At 45.8% G+C, this 19762-nt stretch overlaps 1 protein-coding gene and 1 long non-coding RNA gene across 3 annotated transcripts in view; one reads left to right on the top strand and one right to left on the bottom strand.

Moving 5' to 3' along the window:
* Window positions 1-3281: 3281 nt before the first annotated feature.
* Window positions 3282-7825, bottom strand: LOC140652983 (uncharacterized). The gene is made up of 3 exons (XR_012042998.1): window positions 7627-7825; window positions 6873-7276; window positions 3282-4210 (listed from the first exon to the last, which is right to left on the bottom strand). It is a non-coding gene; the product is annotated as an uncharacterized lncRNA (long non-coding RNA).
* The window catches only part of SOX6 (SRY-box transcription factor 6), a 378993-nt gene continuing 366416 nt past the window's right edge, over window positions 7186-19762 (top strand). The window contains exon 1 of one of the 2 annotated variants that reach the window (XM_072864495.1): window positions 7186-7590. The gene's annotated coding sequence lies outside the window, so the exon portion shown is untranslated. Of the gene's footprint in view, window positions 7591-8602; window positions 8833-19762 lie in introns of those variants that run through there. The other variant, XM_072864498.1, reaches the window with a different exon arrangement.

The raw sequence follows: 19762 nt of genomic DNA, 5'->3' as shown, positions 1-19762 counted from the left end.
TCCCCTCCCAGCTCCTCAAATGTGCGTGCGCGTATAGATATGCCAGTATATCTTTCCGACCTTCCTCATTCACAAGACGTGCTCAGCTATTCCCAGCTGAAGCTGGGAATATTGGAATAATACGTGAGGCCACACAGGTGTATGCTGAAGGAAGAGATGCCTTAGCATGATGGTGATGATTGCTGTAAGCGTTTCTTGCATGGCTTTGGGTTGCTTCTGAAAAAGTACATTTAAAATCATTGTTAATCTTGAACTGCTTTTTTGTATGTTAACTGTGTTTTATGGTCATCCTATTATAGAGGGATGGGAGTAGAAAAATTATTAAGGTGACAAGTAGGCAAATCCAGCTGTTAGGTGAAATACCCAGAGTAGGAGGAGAATGTCAGTAGAAATGTTTCCACCTTCCACAGTCGTGCTGCTGTTTTTCTTTTTTTACTCTATACCTGCAAAGTATCAGGTATTCAGTCTTAATGTGATTTCTAATTACAGCTGAATGTAATTGCCATTTTTTTGGAGCTTGTTATTAGTGTTCTCATGATTCATTTGCAGAGCTTACTCTGCCAGTGCAACTTCTAGCCAAAAGTTTGGTGACTTCAACTTTGCCGGTGCAGTTAGTGCTTTTCTGGGTGCCAGGATGCCCTGACATGATGAATGCTTTCGGGTGGCCGGGGGACAGCATCAATCCCACCAGCTGCTAAAAGTCCCACGAGAGGACCCCTTCCTGGTTCATGGCTTTTTGTGGAAGCAGGGCTAAGAACTGCAATGTATCGTGATGCATTGTGCCCCTACACAACAGGATCTGCCTCCTGAAGCTGATCCGTTCCTATAGCTTTCTTGCGCCTGGAGCGTGCCAAAGAAACTCACGGTGCTGACTCTTGCCCACAACTTTTAGCAGTGTCACCCCAGGTACTGTTCACGGGTCGTAACAGCCTAGTCCGTCTTTCTGTTTTCCATTCCCCTTCCATTAAAAAATAAATCCAGTGTAGATTATAAACTATAAACTCAGCCTCTGACTTGAAACCACCTAAAAGACTCGGGAAGCAAAATCCTCCAGGACAGCCAGGGCAGTGCACCTGGCCTGATTTCGGCCGGGGAAGGAGGTGGAAAGAAGACGGGCAGAGGAGTTGGAAGGACTCCCTGGCACACGCTGCGAGGGGAAACGGCCTGCGAGCAGGGAGGTCGGAGGCGTTCTGCAGAGAGCGGGGCCGGGGGGCGAGCGGGGCCGCGGTGCGCTCCTCGCCCCGCCACGTCCCTCTGCGGGAGCGCGCAGGGTGCGCCCGGGGCCGGTGAGAACGGCAAAGGAAGGCGAGGGGCGAGGGGCCGGTGGCTAAGGAAAACGCTGTTGTCGGGCTTTTTCTTTGTGTGTTCCCATCTCCCTAAATTCGCCTTAAATTCTCCCCTTCTTTCTCTGGCCCGCGAGAGCGTGCGTGCGCTGGCCCCGGAGCCCCCGGGGCGGGGGAGGCTGCCGGCCGGCGCTGCCGCGGCCGAGCCCCCGGCCCCGCGGCGGAACCCCCGGCCCCGCGGCGGAACCCCCGGCCCCGCGCCCGCCGGCAGCGGGTCCCTCGGTGACTTTCGCGCTGCCGCTAACGCTGTTTGTTTTGCTTTGCCAAGTGCTAATCCGAGAGCTCCTCAGCAGGCGGTTGCTCTCGCTGCTTTGTGTGCGCTCGCCTCACGGTGGCGTTTTAAGCACATAAACAAAGCCCGAGTGAGCGGAGAGGCAAGTGTGTTTTCTAGTTTACCTTTATTAGAATAACAGTTCCGTTAATGTTTTGGATAAATCAAAACTGTCTATCCAAGCGGCTCAAGTACAGGAGATGCGCGATGCTCGACGTCAGGGGAAGGTGTTTGCATCTTCCCGGCCGGCGCCAAGCCCGGCGGAACGGGAGCGAGAGCCGGGGCCATCTGAACAGCACGGTCGCACCTGGGGTTGGTTTTTTTCCCTCCTTGTGTCTCTCCTCCCCCAGCCCCCCAGGAGAAGTTTACCAAGAATGTGACCGAAAGTGTAAAGCAGCAGACGCCGACGTTAAACTCCAGCTCGGCTTGAGTATAACGATCTGAGACACAGCCCCGAGCCGCCGCCCTCATTAATACAGAAGCATGCCCCTGGGACCTGGGTTACCCGGAGAGAATAAACACAATATAGAGTCATCTTACCTCCGAGCCGGGAGAGCAACGTTAGAGGTAGGAGAGGGAGAAGTGCGGCTCTCCTCCATCCTACCTCGGCCGGTCTGCCGCGGGGCTCCGGCAGCGCTGCCGCCGCCTGCCCAGCCGGGCTCCGCTCCCCGGCGCGCTCCCCCCGCCCCCGGCAGGCAGTCCCCAAACTCAGCCCAGCACAAATCCAGAACTCGGGGCCAGCGTTTCGAGGCAATCCGTGCCGGTGCAAATCCCCCATGGCTCCCCTCCGCCAGAGCGTGGAACAAAATTGCCGGTTGCCCTGAGTTTTTGTCAGGCTCTATTGGCAATCTAGGAGCAGGTAAGGCGGCTGCTGGCTGCCAGCGGTTCCCGTTGCACTTGCAGAGAGCAGCAGAAGCCGGTGGAAGTGGGAGTGTGGTCTGCTCGTCGTTAGGGAGGGGGGAACGGACCCTGGAGGTGATGCGGTGAAACACTTCTACTTCCTCGCATTGTGTTTGTTACAGATCACGGGCGCTCTCCTTTTGTAACATTCACTTCAAGCATTCTCAAACCCACCCGGGATAAGTTCCGATCCTCCCCTTTAGTTTACACTGGGGTTGTCTAAGGATTAAACAAATGAAACTTTATTTGACCGTGGACTTTACGGACCCTGGGATTCCTGCGCGCTCTGGCCTTATTCTAATTCTATAGCGGTAATTACCCTTCGTTTCTTTAAGTGCAATAGATTTATTGCCTTAGAGACTATGCACAGTTTGATTGAATTATTCATTTTTTTTCTTTGGTGTAGACTGCATCTGGGGACTGATGTGACGTGTAGATTTTTTTTTTTTTTTCAGGAACAAAGGGAATGTGGAAATGAAAGAGAGAGGGAGAGAGAGGCTGGCAGATGTGATGAGATGCGGTGAAGGTGTATCCAGCTTGGCACTCCCACTCCTCTCTTCTCCTCTCATTGCAGCCCTGGGTGACTCTCAGGCTAACACAAACAGCTTTTCTTCCGCAGCCTGCCCTCTGTCACTGTAAGTACAACAGCCTTCTCTTATCAGCATGCAAATTCCAGCCACTCACTACCTTAGCCTGGTGTTTGCACTTTAGATTTACAGAGGGGACCTTTAAAATGAACTTTCTGAGACAGGAAGGGGTTTTCATGTCAAACTTGCTTTTATTTTCTTTGTAAAAGTTGATGTGGTTTTTCCAGGTCCCCCCCCCCCTTTTTTTTTTTGGAACGGGGGGGTGGAGTGGGGAGATTGTTGCTGCGGCTTTTTGCTTCACTATCAAGATGATGCGCAGTTTCAAATGAAATTAAAATCTGCTTGGTCCTCTTTCCGCCAGGACAATACACTGTGTTGGCAGATGACGCTGTAAGGAATTCAGAGTTTTTGTTTTCAGTCAGATCTTTAGCTTTGGGCGTTATAAAAAGCAAACGTCCCCTAAATTTTGAGGAGATCGCCAGAGGTTCTTGTTCTAGGGGAACTCGTACCAGCTGATGGGTTTGCTTATGAAGAAACGTGCAGTAATATGCTTCTATCTAGTCTAACAAAACTTTCTCCCAATCGGATGATCAGGCTGTAACTTCTTTTCCTTTAGCTTTCTCTCAGATGCTGTTGATTATTTTGCCAAAGTTTCTCTGAACATCTTTAACAAGCCTATAAAAAGTCTTCGTTGTCGGAGAGTGTCAGCAGAGGGAATTTATAAATATGCCTGTTAATTGTCCGGCATTAGCTGGGGAGAGAGGGGAGTTCAGAAATGGGTGGATGACTTTTAAGGCGGAATTTCTTGCCCTTTGAATCAAAACTTCTGAGACTGTTCCGCCAACTCTGCAGGAGTTGCAGGTTTGCTCATCATGTTAAAGATGCGGTATGTAAAACTGAACACACAGACAGGTTGCTTCGCTTGTTGCATATTGCTTTACTTTACTGTGTTGAATGAGAGAGACGGCGCAAAATGCAATGCCAGCTGTGAACAGGTAAGTGCCCCGACGTGAACCGAGCGTCTCCGGTCCCTTCCCACTGCCAGGACCCAGCAGCTCAGCATCCCTCCTCAACATCTGCCTGCGCTGCCTGCTCTGGCCGCTTTTAGCCTTAATGAAGCAAAAGCAAGGGAAGTAATTTAAAACGCGGTCCCTACACGTCTGGTAACGCTAAAAGTAAAAGCGCTTTCTTGTCTCTCGGCACGTGTATACGTGTCTACACGGCGGGTGTTCACTTATGCAAACAAAGAGGGAGCCACAATGATTCCTGTGCAGCGCCCATACGCGCACATTTGCATACAATGCCCGAGGAGTCCTCTTCTGCCGCGGGGAAGTTGCAGCTCCCTGGCACTGTGTGCCACATCTGTACGTTAATGGCTCACACAGGGCAAGCAACAAGCTGGCGAGTGGGACTCGCGCCCCGCCTGGGAAGGTGGACGCATCTCGGCGGTGTCCTGCCCCAGCCGAGGGGCATTCCCGGGGGACACTGCCTGCACAGGGTTCTCGGGAGCGCAGCGAGATGCTCCCCCGATTTGGAGCTAGGTGGGCGGTTAGATTGGGCTGATGCCTGAATTATCTCTTGTCCCATTACCGCCTCGTCCTTGATAAGCAGGACGCTACATTTGAGGAGTGGGTTTTGTTGGTTTGGGGTTTTTTTTTCCTGTTTGTTTCTTGAAAGAAAAAAACTTCCAGTAACAAATTGATGGGGTTGCAAACTCGGGCAGGATAGTTCGTCCTGCTGTTCTGATGATATCTCTTTTCCTACAGAGCTCATTTTTTTGCGCGCCAAAGCTACTAGTTATGCAAAACGTCAAGGTGTTTCCTTTACTTGCGGCAGGTTTAAATGTGTTAGAAGGGAAGTGTTAGTGACCAACCACGGGAATTCTTACAATTAAAGATTAAAAAGGACATAGCAATATCTGGAAAGACAGCTACTTCCTGTTGCTAAATCCATAGCCCAGATAACTGCAGCAAGGTGAATGCTTTGACTTGGCTGAACGCAGGTGAATACAAACTCAGTATTTACAATCTTACAATTTACCCCGTCTCCGAATTTCAGGATTTTAGTATCTTTTATTGAAATTGAAAGAATGCATGGAAATTAGCTACTATGCCCTCAGCCAGCTAATTTGATGATAAAGCTTTACTAGGTAATTTTAAAGTTCTGTTTCAAGGTGTTTGCTGCTTGCCGAATAGGACTCGATTGCTCCTTTTACTGTAGTGGAATTGCCAAAAATACTGTGTAAAATAGGTCCGCTGTTCCAAGAGGTTCTGACTTAAAACTCATTTTCCCTGGACTCGCCTCGAGAGGGACGATAGTACCTCGGGTAGCAAGGTAGAGGATGCAACGTGCACGACTCTAGTAGTGTGTTGAGTTTTACAGCTTGTTAACAGAGTGAAATAGAGCCAGATCAGATCAGTCCTGTGCCACCACGGTAATGCTCAATTTTCATCACGTCCTTATGAAGTAAGGTTCATTCGCAGTGGGGCTGAGCATGTGTCTGGGTCTAACCTATTCCGCAAATTTCTACTGGAGAGAGGAGGAAAGTGAAATCAGGCTTTCTCCTCGTCTTTTTGGCCTCTATAAGTTATGAAGCTATTTTAAAATTAAAAAGTTTCTCTGTTACTAACTGTTCCAGGCGCCTTCTGGAAAATGGGGAGAAAGTGCCAAAAATACAGAGATGAATCAACAACTTCTCTCTCTCTTTCTCATTTTGTGGGCTTGAGGTTGCTTTCCGCACTCCCATCTTAACAACAGTTTAGCCTAGGTGTGAATAATATCAAAAGGGGGAGACGTTGGCTTTGCAGCGCTGTTTGCCCACCTGATCTGCGGGCCCCTGACAGTTTGAAAGACTCTTTTATGTTTACCTTTGGAATGTAAAAATACAGCAGAGAGACTTTCCTGGTTCTGCAGTACGCTGTGCCACTGGTTGATTTTCTCCTCAGCTCCTTATAGTTTTCCCTTCTTTCTCCCAGATTTCCCCCCCCAATTAGCACTTCCAAGGGAGCGTGAGTTCCTAAATTGGTATTCAAGCTGATATTCAAGTCCCTATCTGTTGCCTTTTGGTAGGCAGAGAGAGAGATATTTATATATTGCCGCTGCTAAAATCTCTCGTCGTCGCCACGAGAATCCCAACTTCAGCTCGAGTCCGTCCTAAATCAGTTTTTCTCCTCCGCTCCTACCTGTCTTTCCCTTTTAACTGCGCTCACGTTTTACCTTTCTGTTGAAGGCATCACTAAATAGTTTGTGGACCCTGAGTGCCTTCTCCTTCCTCCTCTCCCCTGGGTCCCCGTAGCTGGACTCCCGTCTCTAGTGTCATGTACACTTCACATGTCGTCTGTTTCTTACCCCGACCGGGCTGTGGGATCGGGCCCCTCGGAGCCCCATCCGTCAACTGTCAGTGAGCGCTTGCTGAGTGCTTTCCCTCTCGTCCCCGCTTCCCCGCCAGCCCTTCCCATGTCCTGCAGAGGGTCCCTCTCCCGCTTTTTTTTCCTTTTTTTTGCCCCCCCTTTTTTTTTTTTTTTTTTTTTAAATCTGCGAGCAGGAGCCCGGTCGGACTTTTTTGGCGTGTGCCTCCCCACGCACTCCCCGGGAAGCGCCGTGCCGGGCGGGGGAGGGCCGGCGTGCAACACGCCGCTCCCCCCGCGCAGCCCCGGCCCCGCGAACCGGCTCTCCCGGGACCCCCCCGCTCCCCCTCCTCCTTTTCCGGCCCCCGCCCGCCCGCCCTCCCCTCCCCGCCCTCGCACCCCCTCCCCGGTAACTTTCTAGTACCTTTCCTCACCACTCCGGGCAATCAGTGGTCATTAGAGGAGAGAGGTTTAAGGTTTCACTTGTCTAATAGCAATGTGAGTGGTGATAGCTTCTCGGGGATGCGGCTGGCAGCCTGGGGTGATTTCACTTTCTGTTTTGTGCTCACTTTCTCCGCAGTTGTTGCTTTCCCCGCTCGCTCGCTCTCAGCCTCCCTCTCTCTCCCTTCCCCTCTCCCTCTCTCTCTCTGTGTTGTCTCATCTTGCCTGTGCTGTCTGGGCGGGGGAGCCCTGCCTCCTTTTGCCTTCCTCAGATCAATGCCCTGGCCACTCACTTTCTGATGTTGCACGACGGGAAATGCTTTGAATACTTACGACATGGCCGCTCACATTGATTGCCAAGATTGACAGCAGTAACCATCGCCTTCACTTGTTTCAGGAGGAAAAAAAAAATAATAATAATGAACCTGATCGTAACCAAATCTCCAGGCAACCCATCCGCAAACTTCTAACGATCGGGATCCTGCACATCCATGGCCCGGAGAAACACCAGCAGACTCTAGTTCATTTATTTTATTTTATTTTATTTTACCGAATTACCACCCATTTATTCCTCTTTCTCTCTCCCCTTTCATCTCCTTCCCTCTTTTTTTTTTTTTTTTAATGAAAATTACCGAAGCGCGTTGCAAAAAAAAAAAAAGGAGGCTCTCCCAGTGCTTTGTGCCACACTGGATCCCGAGGAGGTAACCAGGAAAAAAAAGCCCTATTGTGTTGTATACCTGTTGTTTGCTGTGGTGTGTAGTGCTGCGTGGCTCGGTGGTGGCGGTGGCGGTTTAATGGGTTTTCGCTGGATTTATGTCGCTTTGCAGGAGAGAATCCGGTTCCCCCTGCGCTGTCTTTAATGGGTTGTTAGCTGCAATTGAGTGAAGCAGCAGAGTCCGGAGGTAGATCTGTTGTTTAGCTTTTAACATTGCTGAATTCACCCCTTCCCCCCGCCTCCCCCTGCACGATTATTTACTTTTATACCACGAGGAGGGTGGTTTGGTTTTTTTTTTTTCCTTTTCTTTAGGGAAAAGTAGTTATAGTCTCGTCCCCGTCCGAGTTTCCGGGGCGGTTTGAATCCCGAGGTTTCCGAGACGTTAAGGGACCCCAGTACCTTGAAATCACAACACTTTCTCATCCTTCCCGAGTAGAGTTTATTTTAAAATGTAGTGACAGATCAGCGTTGTATTTTAAGATCACCCACGGCAGGCGAACACATGGTGCTGGGAAGATATTGCACGTAAGGAACTAACACGAGAGGGAGAAAGAGAGAGAGCGAGAGAGGAAAAATGAAATCCGAAATCAATCTTTGCGAGCAGGGAGCTGCTGTCAGTGCTCCGAGGCGCTCGCGTGGGTTTCTCTTCACGGGTAGCCCCGAAAGGCAGGGGATGGAGCAAGGCGAAGGGAGTTGAGGGGCGCTTTTAAATTCCCCGTGAAGTTTGAGGTGGGTAGCTGCTTTGAAGTTCTCCACAGCTGAGTGCTCTCCACGGAGCGTGGGCTAAGGCAGGGCGGCTGGAGCGGAGGTGCAATGCCGGCCTCGGCCACGGCAGGGCACTGTCCCGAGGAGCTGCGTCCCTGCGGGCGCCTTATCTCTCCGAGCAGAGGGCTTGGATAAAGTTATACCGAAAACTTTAAAATGGCTATCGCACCCTAATTTGTGACACACGAGGAGGGGGGAGACAGCGGTCCACCCTCAGAGAGCTCTGTTTACAGCCGGGGAAGGGGAGATGTGTGCCGCTTTGTGGCAACGTTCGACTTGGGATTTCTTGCTGCCTTAGCTCTTTGCCGGAGGTCATGCAAATCGACCTTAAAAGAATGCATAAGCCATAAATTAAAATAAACCCTTAGCCAGAGGCTGATCCATAAGTAGACAATACCTAACCTGGACAAAACGGCTTCCTTTGCGAGCTGAAAAAAAGAATAGTGCCTAAACTAAATGCGAAGTAAGTTTTCAGGAAGTATTTCACTTACTATTATTATTATTACTACTCTTCTTTTAAAATAAAGTAGTGGCAGTTGCAACAAGCTAGCGCAGCTGTTTACAGACGGTGCTGTAGGATCCGAGTGTAAGGCAAGGTGTGTCTGGTGGAGAGCTTGTTCTTTTCCTGGCTTTCACTGCCTTCGAAGCGGTTTGTTTTTCGGTTGGGGAGAAGGAGCCTCTGTAACCGTGTAGGCAATTTAATGTTTTATCTCGGATAATGCTGAAGAGTTTATGAACAAATCTGGGTTGCCTGCAAATGTCACATGCGCGCACACAAGCTGTGTCTGTGTATAATAGTCTCGGGGCTTGTTTTTTTTTCCCGCAGTTTTTGACAATCGTTCCATTCATGATCCTGAAAGGAATCATCAGTGGGAGCTAATGAGTGTGCCTCTGCGGCTTGCCCTGCTCCGGGGAGGAGCGGGCACCCGCGCTGCCGCCGAGCCCGCTCGTGTAATGCATGCACGCGTGTACCGGCGGCGGGGTCGCCCCTGCGCGAGCGCGGCCGTGTGTAGATACGTGGGGGAGAACATGTAGGCGTGATGTGAGCAGGTACTTCCACGCGTGCATGAAGAACTGAGCTGCCAGAGAGTTGCTGCGCGGCCGGGAGAGCTTCCCAGCTCCCTCTCCGGGCTGCGCTGGAGAGCGCTGAGCAGTTAACCCGCTCTGCAGCAGGGGCTGCCTGCTGCAGCAGAGCAGGGCCTTGAGGTCAATCGGAGGCACCGATCATATCGATTTGATTGCTGTCTTCCTTTCAGCCGGGTCTCTGGTGGTTTTTTGTTTTTAAAGGACGGGAAGGAGCGAAAGTGGCAACGTGAAAAGACAATTAGTGTTGTGTCTGAGTGGCGGGGGGGCTGCGGGGACAGTCGGGCTGGTGGGAGCCTGGGGACGACAGATTAGTTCTGTCCCAGGGGTGTTTCCCCAAAACGTAGACGGTGAAACTTTCTGTGATAAAGTCATATATCTTCGCCTGCTGTTTGTAGATAAGGTATGTGTTTATTAAGCTAATTTAAATAGCCTTCGGCACACGAGCGGCACTTTGTTGCCACTGTTTTCTTTTCCCCTCATTTTAACGTTTTTGGTGTTTCCATCTTCAGTGCTGGTCGTGAGGGCAGAAGAACAGTTTTATCCAGTCCCCAAGCAGGGGTTGAAGTCCAAAAATTAACGAATTTCCCTTTCTGTATTCGTGCAATGGAGTAATTTTGAAACCTGTTTTGAGACTTCGACTTGACTTGACTTGTTTTATTGACGTGCTTGTGCCCACTCATTTAATTAAGCCATTATACCATAAAGTAAATAATAAGAATGAATGTGAGATACGTGCATGTAGCCTGCCATTATATACAAATATTTCCCTGGAAAAGACGCTTTAAAAAACTTTTTTCAGCACACCATGATTCCTTGGCAAGATCTTATTGCAGGTTTTTGTTTTGAGCCAGGATATTTCGCGTGTTTCTGTGCTCAGAGCGTTATATTCACACCACACTCGGAATATAAACAGCAAGCGTACCTAGCAGCTCATTCTAGTAAAACTAAGAAATAATCTATTTATAGTGAGTACATTTAAAAGAAAATAATGAGGTCATTCGGAGTATGCTGCAGTTTGAAGTAGCTCGACACCTGGCAGAAACTGCATACGCGTTTTCTTCAGACTCTGCACTATCCATAACTTTTCCTTATAATACATTCTTGTGCTAAGTGAGAAAGGCTGTTTGTAAAACAATCCCCTGGCTGGTTCCAGTGTTGGGTGAAGCTGATCCTGTAATGGCATTTTGTTTTGAACAGTTGCTGTAGTTGAAGTTCCCTCATAAGGTAAGGTGGCACTGGGTCTGAAAGGAGGTCCAAATGCCACATTTATAATTAGACTGCCAATTCAGCACATTGTATCTATTGCTATACAGGGATATACTGCTGTGTCTGGTCTCTCAATAGACTGTATTCAGAATTAGCCAATTCAACTGCTTAAACTTTGGAGTCAAATTTAGAATAGGCAATGAGAGAAGGAAAGAAAGAAAACAATAATGCTTTCTTTTTTCCTCCGCTAGCTATTAAAAGCCAAAGAATATACGGAAACCAAACCAGGCACTGCACTTGGAATCAATGCACCAAGCGCAGCCCGGCCAGCCTCGCCTGCAAAACCATTCCGAAGCGCGCTTCTCCGGGGGGAGGGGAAGGTGAGCCCCGGGCACCGCTCCGAGCGCCGCTCTCCAGCCCGCTTCCCGGGCCGCCGCCGGACTCCCGCGCCCGGGGGGGGGCGCGGGGGCCGGGGCCCGGCGGCGGCGGCCCCAGCGGGGCGCAGCCCGGCCCCGGCCCCGGCCCCGGCCCTGGCTCCGGCCGCGCTGCGGGGCCGGGGCGAGAGCCCTGCTGCCGCGGCTGGGGCGGCCGCCGGCTGGGGCGGCGGGGGCCCGGGCTGCCCCGCCGCAGCGCGCCGGCCCCGCAGCGGCTCTCGCCGCGCCGCCGACGGCAGCTGCCTCCCGGGGGGGCTGGCCCTCCGCGCCCCCTCCGCGCCCCGCGGAGCCCTGCGGCGGTGGGAAGCGCTCCCGCCCCCGCGGCGGGCGGGGGCAGCCGGAGCCCCGCGGGGAAGGAGCAGCCGCCGCCGGGGGACCCGCGCCTGCCGGGGACGCCGGGCCGCGGGCTCTGGCTGCTGGCCTCTCCCCGCCTCGTCCCCGGATTTACGGTTCCTGGCTCCTTTTCTCCTGTCGTACTTTTTGTTTCGGGCACTCAGATTTCTCCGGCCTCCTCCCCTGGAACTTTAATTCATTCAGCGATGAGAGCCTAAGAGGCCCTTTGGTCTGCAATCTCGCATCCTCTGCTAAATGCATTATTTTCCCTCTCTTGCTTGCAATTCGGTACTCCGCTTCAGGACCGCTGGGGTACTTAGCTGGGCTGCTTCAAAGCTCACTCGGGTCCCTTTTCTGCTAGATCGCAGGGTGCAAACCAGTGCCATGTGTATAACACGTAGCATAAAGGAGTGAGACAGATGGCTGCCTCTCCCTGCACATTACTGATTCTCTGCTGAACTTATGTAACTCTGCTTCATTTTTTCCTTCTTACGTTTACACGCTGGTGAAAGCGAGAAGAGAAACAAAGCGGGGCCCATCCGTTTCCTTCGTAAGGCCGCTAGTGCCTGACTTGTAGAAAATAATAACTGATGTCCAAAGTTAGTTACCTTCGCTGGTCAATTTGATTTTGTTCGCAAGTGGGAACTGCCAGTGCTTGTTCCTTAGCCAGTGGTTTTTAATAACGTGGCCAGCAATTGTTAGTGGTCACTTCCAGCTGAACTTCTTTTGCTCAATGGGGAAAAAAATCCCTTTGGACATGTTTTTTGCATCGTTGATCTATTTTAGTCGAAAGTATCCATGTGTGTCTGCAGTTCTGAGAGGCCTTGGAATATCTTGTGGTAATAAAGGCCAGAGCTTTGCATGATGCTGGCAAAACCAAATATATTTTTTCTCAGTGGGAATTAGAAAGTTTCTTTAGTCGTGACCTTATATCTGCTCAACACTGTTATCACCTTGGGAGATATCGCTTCAGATTAATCTTTTACACTTGGTTTGATTTCCCCCTTAAAAGTGTATAGATCATACTTAAAAGGCTTCCGTCAATTTATTTATTTATTTCACGGAACAAAAATTACTTGGGGAAGAGAAGCCACAATGCACTTTTCTTTACGCCCCATACAATCGGGTGATGTATATTTCTTTTTCCATAGTGTGACTTTAGACATCAGCGGGCCGGTTTGGCAGAGGCTGTGTGTAATGACTAACGTTTTAAAAGTTATGTAAATAGGGGTGTTTGTGTATATATAAGCTATGTCAACTGAAGTGATACCACGACACATTTTTAAAACATTTCAGTTAATACAGTAAATCACAGAGACAGAGCTTTGAAGCATTTCTGCATGATGTCAGAACCTGCGAGAGAAGTACTGCTTTATGATGTATTTGGTAGTTCACATATAGCTTGTTCGTCAAGTAGCAGCAAAACACAAAGGTGCACGTTTCAAGTTTGTGCCTTAGTAAGCCAATTTGTAGTCGTCGCTTTGGTGTCTTTTTGTGTAATTTTTTATTTGCACCGTTTTCTGTTTTTTCCTTAGGTAGAACAGCAAGAATGGGAACTTTAGGGGACTTGTTACCAACACACAGAAACTGAATTTCCTTTTATTTTATATAAGCTATTCAGAATTTTTTTAGACACACGATTCTCCCACAGTATTTATTGATGTATCATTACAGGCCATGACATCATATTGTGAAAACAACAAAATAGGGTAAAATCCTGTCATTAGTAAGGCTGTGTACTGGGCCGGTGTGATGTCTCTATGAAATACGTGTATATTTTTTTAAACATAGTTCTGCGTAGAAGGGAGAGATCTGATAGCCTATTTGCTGGAAAGCAGCCGATTTCTACAGTGATAAAACTGGATAATTACATGTTCCCAAAGCCTTTTCAGCACAGAAGTAGGTGTTCTTTTAAAACATTATTCTGTGGCAACAACAAATATTTGTGACATCATTGTAAGAGATTTCCTGCCAATTTTTAGTTTACTGTCTTTCAGAAAGTCTAGAGTTCTCTGGCACTGGTGAAACTGCTACACATACCCATTGTATATTCAAGTATTCAGTGAAGTTTTAAATAATTCTCTTTCAATTAGTACAACAGGAACCTGAAAAATGGATTTTCTCTTAAAGAAACAAGAATCGGTACATAGACATTTCTTTCCTCCTCTTGTATATTTTAAAATACTGATATCAGTTTTATGTTTACTGTTTTGTCTCCTTAAATTAAGAAGAAAGAAAACAGTATCCCAAGTTTGAAAATCATTGCTTGGAAATTAGTTTAATCAAATATTTCTTGAGCCTTGTGAATTGGAAAGAGTAATATGAAATTAGATATATTGGTAAACTAGGTTAATCAGAGTCATTCATTTATAGTGGAGAATAAATATCTATCAATCGATGTTTTTTTGAAGTCAGGCAAAACATTCCATCAAGTTAATGTGTTTAAGGGTATCATATCAGGCACAGACAGGTACTAGAAGTGATAAAAAACAGATAACCTGCAACAAAATGATTTACAGATGGGTCATTATCTTCTATAGAGAGGTTACACAGATCATATTCTTTATGAAAAGAGAATGTAATTCTATAGAGCTAGGAGAATTATCTAAATAGGTCTGAATATTTCATGTTTTTTCCGAGTAACTGGTAGAATTTGTCAAAGCAAAATTTTTTAGCCTTCTTACAGGCAGCATATTAATGTGAGATATAGAAAAGTACTGGGTTTGTATTTTAAGTATTCTTTATGTTTATTTTACCTGCTTGGTAAAGTAAAGCTTGGGAAACATTTTGCTTCTTCCCGTGTGAACTTTGTAGTGCATACCTTTAAAATATGCACAAAAATGTTACGTACAAATTAAAAAAAAAAATCCCCCAAACCTGGAAGTTTGATGTTAGTGATTTAAGACATTTCAGAACCTATTTCGTACAGCAAGTGCCTAAGTCGCATCTTTTCTATCGGTGGTAAGACAGGATGTCATTTAAATATTTTTTCTTTCTTCTTGAGCTAGACAGAAAGGTGTACAGTCAATTGTTTCTCCAGTCGCTGGTAGACTGACATAAGGCAACAGGAAACTCTAAAACCTCAGAGGTGCAGTATTGATTTGATCCCTAACTGCAAATCCTTCATATCATTGCTCCAAATATCTAACTTTACACCAGTATTACCCATTCTTTTTATAGTGACACCATGCTTAGTAAAAAACTTCTAAGCACTGAGGTCAGGTGTTGAGATTGGATTCTAGTTTATTTTTTATGAATCAGATAAAGATTTCTGTGCATGAGACCGTATGTGAAGATGAGAGAACAAGAACATTTCCATATCAAAGGCAATATATCTGAGGCTGCATAGTAATTAAAATGCAGTGGTTTGGACTCTATGCACTAGCACTTACGCAGAGCGTTGTTGGGACCTTGTGCAGCATGCAGGCGGTTGTCTCTTGCATACTTCTAGAAATATACTTATAATTTTGTACAAACATTTATGCCAGTCCACACTTTTCTGTGGATAATTTGTATTTCATCCAAACCATTCAAAGTAGAAGTTATTTTTTGAGCAACCCCCTCATTATGGCTTTTGTGCATCAACTATTTTTATTCTGGTTGTTTGTATTTCCTCTTACCAGAATGATGGCTTGTTTATAGTTGTATTTTTTTGTGTGTTTCTCTAAGACCCCTTCCATATACCACTGAAATTTTACTATTTGCTTGAAATATCTTGTATTAGAACCAAAAATGCTGATATCTTTTTAGATTTATTGAAGATGGTGTGATTTCTTACATACCATACTTTATGGCAAATTAAATGCATGTGCTGGAACATAATATTTTTAATGAAACAATATGTATTTCCTAATTCTAACTAACCGTTACACAACGTAAGGAGAATTAATACATTACTCCAAGGACCTGCTGATGTGGGAAAATTGACATAAAATACTGCAGGGTGCTCCCTATCTGGATACTCTTTTCTGGAATAAATGTGACTAATTCCCGAGTAGATCGCCCTGGCGAGGAGCTGTTCCGGAAGGGCTGCTGTTGAATTGTTTACTCCATAAACTGTATTGGTCAGTGTCCCAGTGCGGAGGAGGCAGCGAGTGCTGCAAATTTCCTCATTACTCATAGACACTCGTTCTACAGAGACTCTATCTATTAATGCTCCCAAACTATTGAGGTGAAGCTTTTAGGAAGTCTTCATGTTTAAACAGATGTTTGTACTGTGAAAGTATTGTATTACAGCAAACTTGCCATCTCGCTTCATTTTGCCTAGTTTTAGATTACAATTGGTGTATGAATACGTGCGTACTTTGAGCTAGAATATCACACTTTCAGAGGTTGTTCTGAATGCTTTTTACATCTGTATTATTGTTGTGGATGAGCTTGTAAACTGAGTTCCTGACCATTTGTGGTTAGTAAAAACCCATGGTATTTTTGCACAAGTAGGGGGGTTAACCTCAATGTCATGGCCTAATTCCAGCAAAGATAGGATGTAGTTGCCCATCTACATTCTTCTTATAGTTTTAACTGGCTCTGTTAATCCTCACTTCCTTTCCTCAATGCGGTAGAGTAGCGTGCTAAGGACATTTGCAGCATTTTACCTCAGAAGTACTAAATCCGGCTATTGAAGTAGTAGGTGGAACTAGATAATGAATCACATTTTGGGAGCTTTCTGGATAAGAGGGGTGCCATATGCCTGACTGACTTATTATTATTAGAATGAGCATTTTGAAGGATTTCATATATACGGTATTTGAATGTTGAGCTATTTCAGAGGAATATTTTGATATAATTTGATATTTGACAGATTCTCAGCTGGCATAAGCCAGTGTAACTCCATTTACTTAAGTGGAAGGGTGCCATTTTACTCTAGCCACAAGTGCATTCCTTAGGACATGATGCACTTCCTTCTGAATTCAATGGAAAGACTTTTCTGTGACTGTGCTGGGAGGGGGGTCGCATGTGAAGGCCCTGTTTGCATTGGATTCACTGTAGAAGACAACTTGGTTTCAGCTTATGGCTTTAGGATGACATTCTAAACAGGAATTCATCTCATGTAAACTACGTATTAAATCAACCGTCTCTCCATATCTAATCTTCCAGCGGGTCTTCTGGTATAGTATATGCAGCGTGTGGGGATTCTGACTGCTGACTTCCTGTAACTGTGGAGGCTGTGGCTGTGCATTTTCTTTTTTTTTTCTCTCAGTCACACCTGATCTGCTGAGGGCAGATTATCTTCCTGCAGATCCTTTCATATTTTTCTTCTGCTGAGGGATTCATGTAGGCCATTACAGTAAGAATATACTTTATTCAACGTTTAGTGCAAGGGTATGTAGATGCGCACATGAAATTTTTTAATGTACATGAGTAGGCATGTTTCAACATAATTTTAGTAGTATTTTTGTTATGGTAGTGCCTACGATTGAGATTTTGTATTCACCTCTGGTTTACATGCATACGTTCTTACATTCTGCTATCTATATCTATTCTCATTGCTTGCCCAAAAGGTCAGAGGTGAATTCTAGGAAAACCCTTTCATGCTTTCTGGTTGTCTCCTATAGGCTCTAGTTCCCATTATACTACCTGTTCTTTCCACATAGAAATTATGGTACCTGTGGCATTTCTCTTTGAAAGTAGCAATGGAATCTTTTCCTTTATTTCAAAACAAGTTAGATATGATCAGCTTTTCATCTTGATTTTGTGAGCTAGAAGGTGGTTAATTGGTGTTGGGATGGGGTGACAGCGACACAGACTGTGAGGAGTAAGTTTACAGAAGTGTAGTGAGATGGAAAAATGTGAAACAGAAGAGATCAAGGAAGAAATGTAATGCTACCTAATGTTCTAGAAAAAGGAGTAAGATAAAACACATTCTCATTTCTGCTGAACAGTAGTACAACAGATCTTTTGTACTCTTCTTAGTGGTGTTATTTATGTATTTTGATCACTCTTAGAATACCCCAAGTTACAAATCTGTCAGCATACCTGCCAGAGTAAAAAAGAATGTTCCTATGCTAGATCATCTGCCTAGATTTAAAGTACTGAGTGGGCAATCACTTTGCTGCCTTAAGGTGGAAGAATGTGCTAATATTAGCCATTCTGGCATCTGGCTGCTTTGGACTTGGAGAGCAGATGCTATTAGCCTTTCTACTTCAAAACTGTATTGTTGCTGCAGATAAATAAATCACAGGCTCCCTTTATTCTTCAAGAATGACTTACACAGGTCAGGGATATGTTAGCTTATGCGTTACCATGCCTTTGGGCTTCTGAACCATATACACGATACTCCTGAGGGATGGCAAGTTTCAGGTAGCCCCCACTAGGTGCAACAACCCCTCTAACTTTTCACCCTTTGCTGCCTCTGTATACGAACTCATATAGACACAGTGGAGTCAGTTCAGGTGTGTCTCTATGCCCACCCACAACACTCAACTTAGACTTCAAGGGACCATGTCTACAGAGTATTCAAGCAGTTAAGTGGGCCTTTGTTCCCTGCTTTGCAGATCTTCCCTCAGCCTTTGGTGAAAGCCAAAAAAGTTTTCTTCTCTTTCCTTGCTTGTGTACACAGCCTTTCCTTGTGATTCCTTTTTTCCCTCAGTCAGTGAAAACTCTCCTTATTATTTTAATCTTCACCATTGCCTCTAAACAATAATGATTCAATCTGTAATGTTTATTTTAAGAATGCAACAAAAACTAATTAGTGATGGTAGTGGAGATACGCCGGCATGTATTTTAGTGCAGATATACTGCCATGCATTTTATGGGGTGATTGGGTGTGTCCACTAACAGTTGATTTGAAAATACCATTGCACAACACTCTGTGAAGGAATGGGATCAAATTACAGACCCAAAGTCAAGATGATGGTGTAAAAGTGAAAGGCTTTGAATGCAGTGCTATATATAGTCTTTTCAGGGAAAGAGAAAATGTGGATAGGATAGGAGAGAGAAGGTAGTTGAAGGACCTATAGAGTAATTACTGAGGATTAGCTGGAGTTTCTAATTTATGAAGTCCTCCCTTGGACAGGTTGAATTCAGTTTTTCATGATGTGAGTATATTGTATAACATGACCAAAAGCAAAAGGAACAGTAGGAAACTGTTTTGCTGAATTGTATAGATTTTTTTTTTTCCCCAGTCAAAGCAGCACAGAAATGCCTAGGATAACAGATAAACCAGTAAGAGACAAATCCAGCCCAAAATTGTTTTTGATTACTGCGTTCCTCTTGTGGAAGACTTTCAGTAATTCAGCATGGGATGATTAGATAAACAAGGTGAACGCTCGTTTCCCCTCACGCTGTCTAAGCGTGGCTCCCACATGATACTTCCTGTCTTTCACATATTGTCTCTTTAGTATCGATAGCAACTAGATGCAAATCAGCATGGCATCTGCTAGTTTGTTTTCAGCCGGCCGGGCTAAACAGCAGCTACGGAATTTATCGCCAGGAGGCTGTGACCTCATCACAGACAAGTGGCATTCCCACAAGCAGGTAATGAAGCACCCCTATTGAGTGTAGCTAAAGTCCAAATCCTCAGTAGAGTTATTACATATCCAATTTAAACAGCTCTCCCAAACTTTAAAGCTGTCCCTTGATTTTTTTAAATCCATTCACTGTTGTAGCTGGAACTACAGCAGCTGTCACTGGTCTCTGGCGATGCCACGCTGCTGAATTGGGCCTTCTTGAAAGTGTGTGGGAGAAAAGAAGGGATGAAAAAACAAAGGGAGAGGAAGACGAGGGGAAGGGATATGAAAGGACAAAGATGGGAGGGAAGAGTGAATGTCTTGAACTGAATAGTAACTGTAATGCTCTTATTGGTGTTGAACATGCATAGAGAATATCTGTAGTCAGTATTTGGTAATAGCTTGATACATTAAAATTATTAAAACTTCTCTATATAGATGGTGTAATGCTGTCTTTTTAAGAAGATAACATGCAGTGGTCAAAAAAATCCCCTTTACTGCTCACTGTACTCAAGACTAAACTCCATATTCCTTTTCTGTTGCTCATCAAGTTGTTCACAACAAATACTTTGGGACACAAATTATCTGTCCTTGCTGTCTGAGAAAACATAGGCTTCTGGGGAAGGCTCGAGTGAATCACTTTGGTCATTTTTGTATTTTTTAGGAAGTCTTGTATGTGTACATAAACATTATTTATATGAACAGTCTGTGAATACTTAGCATGAATCTTAAACATTTTTGTGTTTTACTAAGCCTTCTAACAACTGATTGATAGCAAGTATTGTTGAAAGGCTTTACCGATTCTGAACGATCAGTATAAATTAGTAATCCCAATACATTTGCACACCAATTTGTGTCTGAATGTTGGATGTGAAATGAAATTGTA

The sequence above is a fragment of the Ciconia boyciana genome, chromosome 6, assembly GCF_034638445.1.
Source record: "Ciconia boyciana chromosome 6, ASM3463844v1, whole genome shotgun sequence".
NCBI classification, from domain to species: Eukaryota; Metazoa; Chordata; class Aves; order Ciconiiformes; family Ciconiidae; genus Ciconia; species Ciconia boyciana.
The sequence above is the reverse complement of the archived record's forward strand: the minus strand, read 5'-3'. Positions and strand labels throughout refer to the sequence as shown.